The following is a 9,543-nucleotide window of genomic DNA, read 5'->3' on the forward strand; positions in this document are numbered from 1 at the left end:
TCTCTCTCTCTCTCTCTCTCTCTCTCTCTCTCTCTCTCTCTCTCTCTCTCTCTCTCTCTCTCTCTCTCTCTCTCTCTCTCTCTCTGTGTCTCTGTCTCACTCTCTGTGTCTCTGTCTCACTCTCTGTGTCTCAGTTTCTCTCTCTCTCTCACTCTCTGTGTCTCTGTCTCACTCTCTGTGTCTCTGTCTCTCTCTCTGTGTCTCTGTCTCTCTCTCTGTCAGTGTCTCTCTCTCTGTGTGTCTCAGTCTCTTTCTCTGCATCTCAGTCTCTCTCTCTGTCTCAGTCTCTCAGTCTGTCTCTCTCTCAGTCTGTCTCTCTCTCAGTCTGTCTCTCTCTCAGTCTGTCTCTCTCTCTGTCTCAGTCTCTCTCTCTCTTTCTCAGTCTCAGTCTCTCTTTCTCATTCTCGCACTCTCAGTCTGACTCTCTGTCTCGTTCGCTGTCTCGTTCTCCCTCACTGTGGCTATGTCTCTCTCTCTCTGTCAGTGTGTGTCTCTCTCTCTGTCTGTCTCGCTCTCTGCGTCTAAGTCTCTCTTTCTCAGTCTCTCTCTCTCTTTCTCTCTCTCTCAGTCTGTCTCTCTCAGTCTCTGCCTCAGTCTCAGTCTCTCTCTCTCTCAGTCTCGGTCTCTCTCTCTCAGTTTCTCTCTGTGTCACGGTCTCTCTCTGTCTCTCTGTCTCTCTCTCTGTGTCTATGTCTCTCTCTCAGTCTGTCTCTCTCTCTGTCTCAGTCTCTTTCTCTCTTTCTCAGTCTCAGTCTCTCTCTCTCATTCTCGCTCTCTCAGTCTGACTCTCTGTCTCGTTCTCTGTCTCGTTCTCTCTCACTGTGTCTATATCTCTCTCTCTCTGTCAGTGTGTGTCTCTCTCTCTCTCTCTCTGTCTCACTCTCTGCGTCTAAGTGTCTCTCTCTCTCTCTCTCTCTCTCTCTCTCTCTCTCTCAGTCTCTCTCTGAGACCATATTTAAGCTAAAATGTTGCTAAAATGCTGTCAGTTCCACTTTAAGGTTCAGTTGAAGACCTTTTTTTGGTTGGTGATAGAATAACCAAATAATCAAATAGTGTGAGTGCGCCAACATGTCTGCTAATTCAGTGTGATATAAATGTTGAATAGGTTTGGACTCAAACAGTAGCCTTGTCTCACATCTTGATGTTGCGAATATAATTACGTTCTTTGATTTTGGATTTTTATTGCACACTTGTTTTCTGTGTACATAGATTTTATTAAGTCATACACCTTACTATCAAGCCCTATTGGTATAATTTTGAAGAATATAATCAAAAGCGGGGGCCCGCAGTCCCTGGTAGCCGGCCGCGACTGGTGCTGTGTTATCCTCAAAGCGGGCAAAGGAGATGTTTAGCTTGTCTGGAAGCAAGACGTCAGTGTCTGTGACGTGGCTGGTTTTCTTTTTGTAGTCCGTAATTGCCTACAGACCCTGCCACATACGTCTCGTGTCTGGGCTGTTGAATTGCGACTCCATTTTCTTCCTATACCGACATTTCGCTTGTTGGATTGTCTTGCGGAGGGAATAACTACACTGTTTATATATATTACTACACTGGAGGGAATAACTACACTGTTTATATATATTCTATATATTTATATAGTTTATGTGTCGGGGGGGCTAGGGTCAGTCTGTTACATCTGGAGTATTTCTCTTGTCTTATCCGGTGTCCTGTGTGAATTTAAAAATGCTCTCTCTAATTCTCTCTTCTCTCTTTCTGTCTTTCTCTCGGAGGACCTGAGCCCTAGGACCATGCCTCAGGACTACCTGGTATGATGACTCCTTGCTGTCCCCAGTCCACCTGGCCGTGCTGCTGCTCCAGTTTCAACTGTTCTGCCTGCGGCTATGGAACCCTGACCTGTTCACCGGACGTGCTTGTTGCACCCTCGACAACTACTATGATTATTATTATTCGACCATGCTGGTCATTTATGAACATTTTAACATCTTGACCATGTTCTGTTATAATATCCACCCTGCACAGCCAGAAGAGGACTGGCCACCCCTCATAGCCTGGTTCCTCTCTAGGTTTCTTCCTAGGTTTTTGGCCTTTCTAGGGAGTTTTTCCTAGGGAGTTTTTCCTAGCCACCGTGCTTCTTTCACATGCTTTGCTTGCTGTTTGGGGTTTTAGGCTGGGTTTCTGTACAGCACTTTGAGATATCAGCTGATGTACGAAGGGCTATATAAAAATAAATTTGATTTGATTTGATTTGATATTCGGCCATATTCCCCGACCTCTTTCCATGGATGAATACTGTGATTCGCGCTTTCAGTTTTGTTCGAATGACGCCATCTATCCACGGTTTCTGGCTGGGGTAGGTTTTAATAGTCACAGTGGGTACAATATCTCCAATGCACTTCCTAATAAACTCACTCACCGAGTCAGTGTATAAATCAATGTCATTGACTGAGGCTTCCCAGAACATTTTCCAGTCCACGTGATCAAAACAATCTTGAAGTGTGGATTCCGATTGGTCAGACCAGCGTTGAATGGTTCTAGTCACGGGTACATCCTGTTTGAGTTTTTGCCTATAGGACGGTATGGTCAAGATGAAGTCGTGGTCGAATTTGCCGAAGGGAGGGCAGGGGAGGGCCTTGTATGCATCGCAGAAGATAGTAGCAGTGGTCCAGTGTTTTGCTCGAGCGGGTACTACAGTCAATGTGCTGGTAGAATTTAATTTGATTTTAAGGAATTCTAGGTCAGGTGAACAAAAGGACTTTCCTGTATGTTTTTATTGTTACGCCATGAGTCGTTAATCATAATCATGAGGCATACACCCCGCCCTTCTTCTTACCAGAGAGATGTTTGTTTTTGTTGGCGCGATGCATGAAGAAACCCGGTGGCTGTACCAACTCTGACAACATATCCCAAGTGAACCATGTTCATGTGAAACAGAGAATGTTACAATCTCTGATGTCTCTGGAAGGCAACTTGTGCCCTAATTTTGTCCACCTTGCTGTCTAGAGACTGGACATTGGCGACTAATATGCTCGGAAGCGGTGGGTGGTGTGCTCGCCTTCTAAGTCTGACCATGAGGCTGCTCTGTCTGCCTCTCCTGCGGCTACAACGTTGTTTTGGGTCGGCCTCTGGGATTAGATCCAATGTCAAGGGTGGAGGTCCAAACAAAGCATCGACTTCGGGAAAGTTGTATTCCTGGTCGTAATGTTGGTAAGTTGACGTCGCTCTTATATCCAATAGTTTTTCCCGACTGTTAGCCTTGAAAATCTAAAGTGTAATTACATACAATGTAAGAAATAATACATAAAAAACGAATTACTGCATGGTTCCCTAAGGACTTGAAGCAAAGCAACCATCTCTGTCAGCACCATCTTGCAGGCTTATTGGGTAATGCAATAGATTTGCTGTTTTTATTGACTGATTCAAGAATGTTACATGTTTATTGAATTTCTAATTGGTTATGTTGTAAGTCTTTTCTTTGGTTTTCTCAGATTTTTGGAATATGCAATTCATGTTTCGAATAGCATAATTGACACTTTCTTTTTTTGTATTGGTATTCATCATTTCATTTAAGTTCAATATTTCAAATCATTTCTCTGCACTGTTTGGAGCCCATCTGTACGATTGGTTCAGGTTGTACAGTTTATGTTTTGAATGAGTATTGCTGGTTAATTTCTTCAGAAACATGTCGATTGAATGTGATCTGACAAAGGTGTCTATGGTCTGACAGTGAATGCACTAATAGAAGAGGGGTTCATGTAATTTGTAAGTCGCTCTGGATAAGAGCGTCTGCTAAATGACTTAAATGTAAATGTAAATGTAATGTCAGTGATGACATATCGACTACACTTGACCCAAGGGCTGACCAGTAAGTAAACTGACCTAAAGAGTCCCCTCTGATTCTACCATTAAGCATGTACATGCCTAAGGCACGACAGAGATGTAACTACTGTACAAGGAGGGGTGTCCAAATATGTGGTGGTTACCTCCCACATCAGTGTAGTCAGGCTCAGAACTTGTTCTCACATTGAAATCTCCACAAATAAGTATTTTACCCTCTGCTGAAAATTGAATGATTTCTGTTTGGCGATTGTAATAAAATGGATCATAATATGATGAATCTGAAGAAGAATAAGCTGCACATCCAGTACCAGTCAAAAGTTTGGATATTGAAGGGTTTTTCTTTATTTTACTATTTTCTACATTGTAGAATAATAGTGAAGACATCAAAACTATGAAATAACACATGTAGTAAGCAAAAAAGTGTTACACAAATCAAAATATATTTTATATTTGAGATTCTTCAAAGTAGCCTCCCTTTGCCTTGATGACAGCTTTGCACACTCTTGGCATTCTCTCAACCAGCTTCACCTAGACTGATTTTCCAACATTCTTGAAGGAGTTCCCACATATGCTGAGCACTTGTTGGCTGCTTTTCCTTCAATCTGCGGTCCAACTCATCCCAAACCATCTTAATTTGGTTGAGGTCGGGTGATTGTGGAGGCCAGGTCATCTGATGCAGCACTCCATCACTCTCTTTCTTGGTAAAATAACCCTTACACAGCCCGGAAGTGTGTTTTGGGTCATTGTCCTGTTGAAAAACAAATGATAGTCCCACTAAGTGCAAACCAGATGGGATGATGCTTCGCCATGCTGGTTAAGTCTGCCTTGAATTCTAAATAAATCACAGACAGTGTCACCAGCAAAGCACCCCCACACCATCAGACCTCGTCCTCCATGCTTCACGGTGGGAACCACACATGTGGAGATCATCCGTTCACCTATTCTGCATCTCACAAAGGCACGGTGGTTGGAACCAAAAATCTTACATTTGGACAGATATCTACCAATCTAATGTCCATTGCTCGTGTTTCTTTTGCTTATTTGAGCTGTTCTTGCCATAATATGGACTTGGTCATTTGCCAAATAGGGCTATCTTCTGTATCCCACCCCTACCTTGTCACAACACAACTGATTGGTTCAAACGCATTAAGAAGGAAAGAAATAACACAAATTAACTTTTAACAAGGCACACCTGTTAATTGAAATGCATTCCCGGTGACTACCTCATGAAGCTGGTTGAGAGAATGCCAAGAGTGTGCAAAGCTGTCATCAAGGCAAAGGGTGGCTACTTTGAAGAATCTCAAATATAAAATATATTTTGATTCTTTTAACACTTTTTTGGTTACTACATGATACCATATGTGTTATTTCATAGTTTTTTATGTCTTCACTGTTATTCTACAATGTAGAAAATAGTACAAATAAAGAAAAACCCATGAATGAGTAGGTGTCCAAACTTACTGTATGTATACATCATTGTCACAATTCATTGCACCTATGTTAAGTTTTTGCCAAATGTGGTAATTACATTTTTAAATTTAATTCAGTGCTAAGTCCTTCTTCTGCCAAATGATGATTCCACCCGAGCCCCATCCCGGTTTAACGTTTTTATGTTTGATGGTAGTAAACTTTCTCTATAGCCTGAGGGACACTGAGTATCATCGCTCTTTCTGTGTATAAAGTATTCCATATTCTCCCTGCACTCTGATGTGTAAGATTAGGGTAGCAGCAGTGGTTATTTTTCTTCTGTTAGGCTTTCCAAAGTTTACTAGGAAAGGGTCTAACCATCCCTGTCAAGGCTGATCTTTAATCTGAGTAAGGAAGTATGGTGGGATAATGGACTTTTCCACAGGGCCCCGGGACTGACTGGCACATATACTCAACAAAAATATAAACGCAACATGCAAGAATTTCAAAGATTTAACTGAGTGAGAAATTTCTTCGGCACTAATCTATGGATTTCACATGACTGGGAATACAGATATACAACTGTTGGTCAGCGATACCTTTGAAAAAGTTGGGGCGTGGATCAGAAAACCAGTCAGACCTTTTGCCTCATGCAGCGCAACACATCTCCTTCGCATAGAGTTGATCAGGCCATTGATTGTTGCCTGTGGAATGTTTTCCCTCTCCTCCTCAATGGCTGTGCAAAGTTGCTGGATATTGTCAGGAACTGGAACATGCTGTCGTACACGTCGATCCAGAGCATTCCAAACATGCTCAATGGGTGACATGTCTGGTGAATATGCAGGCCATGGGAGAATTGGGACATTTTCATCTTCAGCGATTGTGTACAGATCCTTGCGACATGGGGCAGTGCATTATCATGCTGAAACTGAGATGACGGTGTGCGGATGAATGGCACGACAATGGGCCTCAGGATGTCGTCACGGTATCGCTGTGCATTCAAATTGCCATATATAAAATGCAATTGTATTCGTTGTCCGTAGCTTATGCCTGCCAATACCATAACCTCACAGCCACCATGGGGCACTTTGTTCACAAAGTTGGAATCAGCAAACTGCTTGCCCACACAACGCCATACACGTGGTCTGCGGTTGCGAGGCTGGTTGGACGTACTGCCAAATTCTCTAAAACAATGTTGGAGGCAGTTTACGGTAGAGAAATGATCATTCAATTTTCTGGCAACAGCTCTGATGGACATTCTTGCAGTCAGCATGCCATTTGCACGCTCCCTCAAAACTTGAGACATCTGTGGCATTGTGTTGTGTGACAAAACTGCACATTTTAGAGTGTACCTGTGTAATGATCATGCTATTTAATCAGCCTTTTGATATGCCACACCTGTCAGGTGGATGGATTATCTTGGCAAAGGAGAAATGCTCACTAACAGGGACGTAAACAAATGTGCGCATACAATTTAAGAGAAATAAACTTTTTGTGCTCATGAAACATGGGACCAACACTTTACATGTTGCGTTTATATATTTTTTCAGTGTACATAACACGGTTATGGAGTCATAGTTTTCAAATGGAGTGAAAATCAATATCAATGGTGGCAGACATTATATTTATTCAAAATGAAATTCTGCTTCTGATATCATGAGGAGACTAGGTTGGAGTCTGCACAGGAAGCATACCAGCCTGAGAGCTGTCAGGTCTTAGCGGGTGGACATTCATTGTAACCAACATTGACAGGGACTATTTTTAAACCTCTCTCATCCATATGACTCCTGTTATGCAATATACCACGTAGTCATATCCTGTTTTCTTGTCACAAACGAATGCAGAACAAAAACGAATAACCAATTGTTGTCAAAGCAGCAGGCAACTCATAGAACTGCAGTCAGATTTTTCCTTTGTGATGTTCTTACTGTCATATACATAGCCATATAAAGATATGGCTATTATACTGCAAACATGGCTTTGGTCGGAAGATCAGATAAAGGATTGTTTTTCTAGAAATCAAATAGGGAGAGCCAACTAAAGGTGTTAACCCTCCACATCTCTCATGCCAACTGGAAGGTGAAACACCTTCCAACTAATGAGATGGAGAAGCCACCACAGGTGTAACACAATCGGTGCCCCACATGCTAACGTCCAACCTCTAAATATAAATGGAAAAACCAAAGCCTGTAACACTATCTACACATCTGCCTAACACAATTGACATCACACTTGTGCAGAGCCAGTATTTCACAAACAATTCATGGTGTTAAATGTATGATTCGTTGTCCATAGGCCAGGGAAGAAATGAGACTTAATTTCAAGACAGAATGAAGAACTTGCATCAAAACATACATGAACTTCTGGTTCATTTTCCTTCTTGAGATAATTGTGACTCACACTCATCTACAAATAGAAGATGCAGACAAATCAACCTGGTTACCATAGTTATTATGTGTTTTGTGTCTCATTACAAACGGCTGAGGCTATGTGTTGGTTCAGTTCACAGGACAAGATTAGCTAAATCACAAAACAAGATTACCCTTTTGCCGTTGGTGAAGCCTGGATGTGATGCATCACGCTGTGCACTTTCATCAGTTGAGCAGTGTCCTTTTTACTAAACAGTATGGGGCCATCATCAGACAACAGCACACCATGTTTGCTTGGTAGGGAGCTTTGACCTCCCCTTTCAAAAGGCAGCTTTGTGATGTTGTACAAGCCATGCAAATGGGAGCCAGGATTTCTTTATCTGCTTCCAGCAGTGGTAGAACAAAAGGGTGATGGAATTATCACAGCCAAAGCTGTTTGATGACTGTAAAGTGCGGACACTGGTTGCTATTTAGAAAATTGGTGACTCAAATCGATTTGGACACCCATTACTCATTAAAACAATGTTTTGTCTGTGATTCCAGATGAAATCACTGTGTTCTGTCATGGCTTTGACTATTCAATTGACCACTTTCTTGAGGCAGAGAATGAATCCTTGTCAAGCATAATGGCGTGCCAGCTAGAACATGCTGTTAACATGTCTGTTCATTTACTGATAGAAGAATATTGATCCAAGACGTTAAAGAGTACCTTTAAACATGGTTGAGACACCATATAGCACAGTCTAAGTGTACAACTTTTTACAGCGAGAGACTTCCTTGACTTGGACACAGTGGTGGAGAAATCCATACCCCATTTATCTGGCTCCCTCAGGGCACATAGGTTTAATTCTAGACCGAGAGGACAAACACAACTGGAACAACAACATAACAATGGTGGGTAATTGACCAAGTCAAAAGGCAATCCCCCACACAATCAATCCCTCTTTGACCACCTCTCTAACGGCATCAATGAATGACTGGAGGTTGAGGATCGTCATGCTCGCACGAGGTTGTCTGTTGAGTTACCTGTTGCACAAGACCAAAGCCCTGAAGAGGGTAAGCTCTTTACATCTCCGTGACTATCATGTATTGTAGAATGGTGCTTTCAGTTTCATCATTCAACCACTGTGCTCAAACACAGCTTGTTTACGGTTAACCTACCAAGTGTTTTATATCCCCTACCTTTTTCAAATAGAATTTAAGAGTATGATTAACAATAACATGATTGAACATTACCAGTGTTATAACAGGCCCAAAATTGTTTACACAATTGGAAGATATGTAGGACATGTCTTTGCATGAGCACATTTACATGTAGATGTACTTTTAAAGTGATGAAGTGAAATTGAGGGGGAGGATGTTGTTCTCTCAGTTTGTCTTCCTTTTAAGGTTCAGCTACCGAACAGAGCTGGAACATTATGCACTGACCTTGTTTTACCCTGCATTTGTTTATCTGATCATTTTAATCTCAAATAATTACAATTTGACACAGAACTGTAATTTCTTGTTGGTAAACGCTGAGAAGATTCATAAAAGGTTTCTGTATCCACAGATTATTTTTGCCTTGCTTCCCTCCATGTTATTATTACACTGTTCCTCTTTTCCAATTTAACCTATTCCTCATATTATTCCACTAAAAATCGCTGCCTCTCTTGCTTACACACCTGCCCTCTGTAACACATAACCTTTAACTCTGATAGTTGTTCATAACATAAAATTGATTTTTTAAAGACCCTACTAACCTGATTAACAATAATATGTTAAATTAATAATGTCTGTTATGAGGAAATCGTCCCATTTCTGACACAATAAAGGGAATATGAGATAGCTCTTCAAATCTAGGGTTTAGTCACGTATAGCTGAGAATGTTACAGAAATTAATTGGAGGGCCGGTTCCTGGGAGGAATGAAATCTATGAAATATATAAAAAAAATATATATAGTTAATGCTCAAAATACCCCCAACATGC

This window comes from Salmo salar, chromosome ssa12 (genome assembly GCF_905237065.1).
Source record: "Salmo salar chromosome ssa12, Ssal_v3.1, whole genome shotgun sequence".
NCBI lineage: Eukaryota > Metazoa > Chordata > Actinopteri > Salmoniformes > Salmonidae > Salmo > Salmo salar.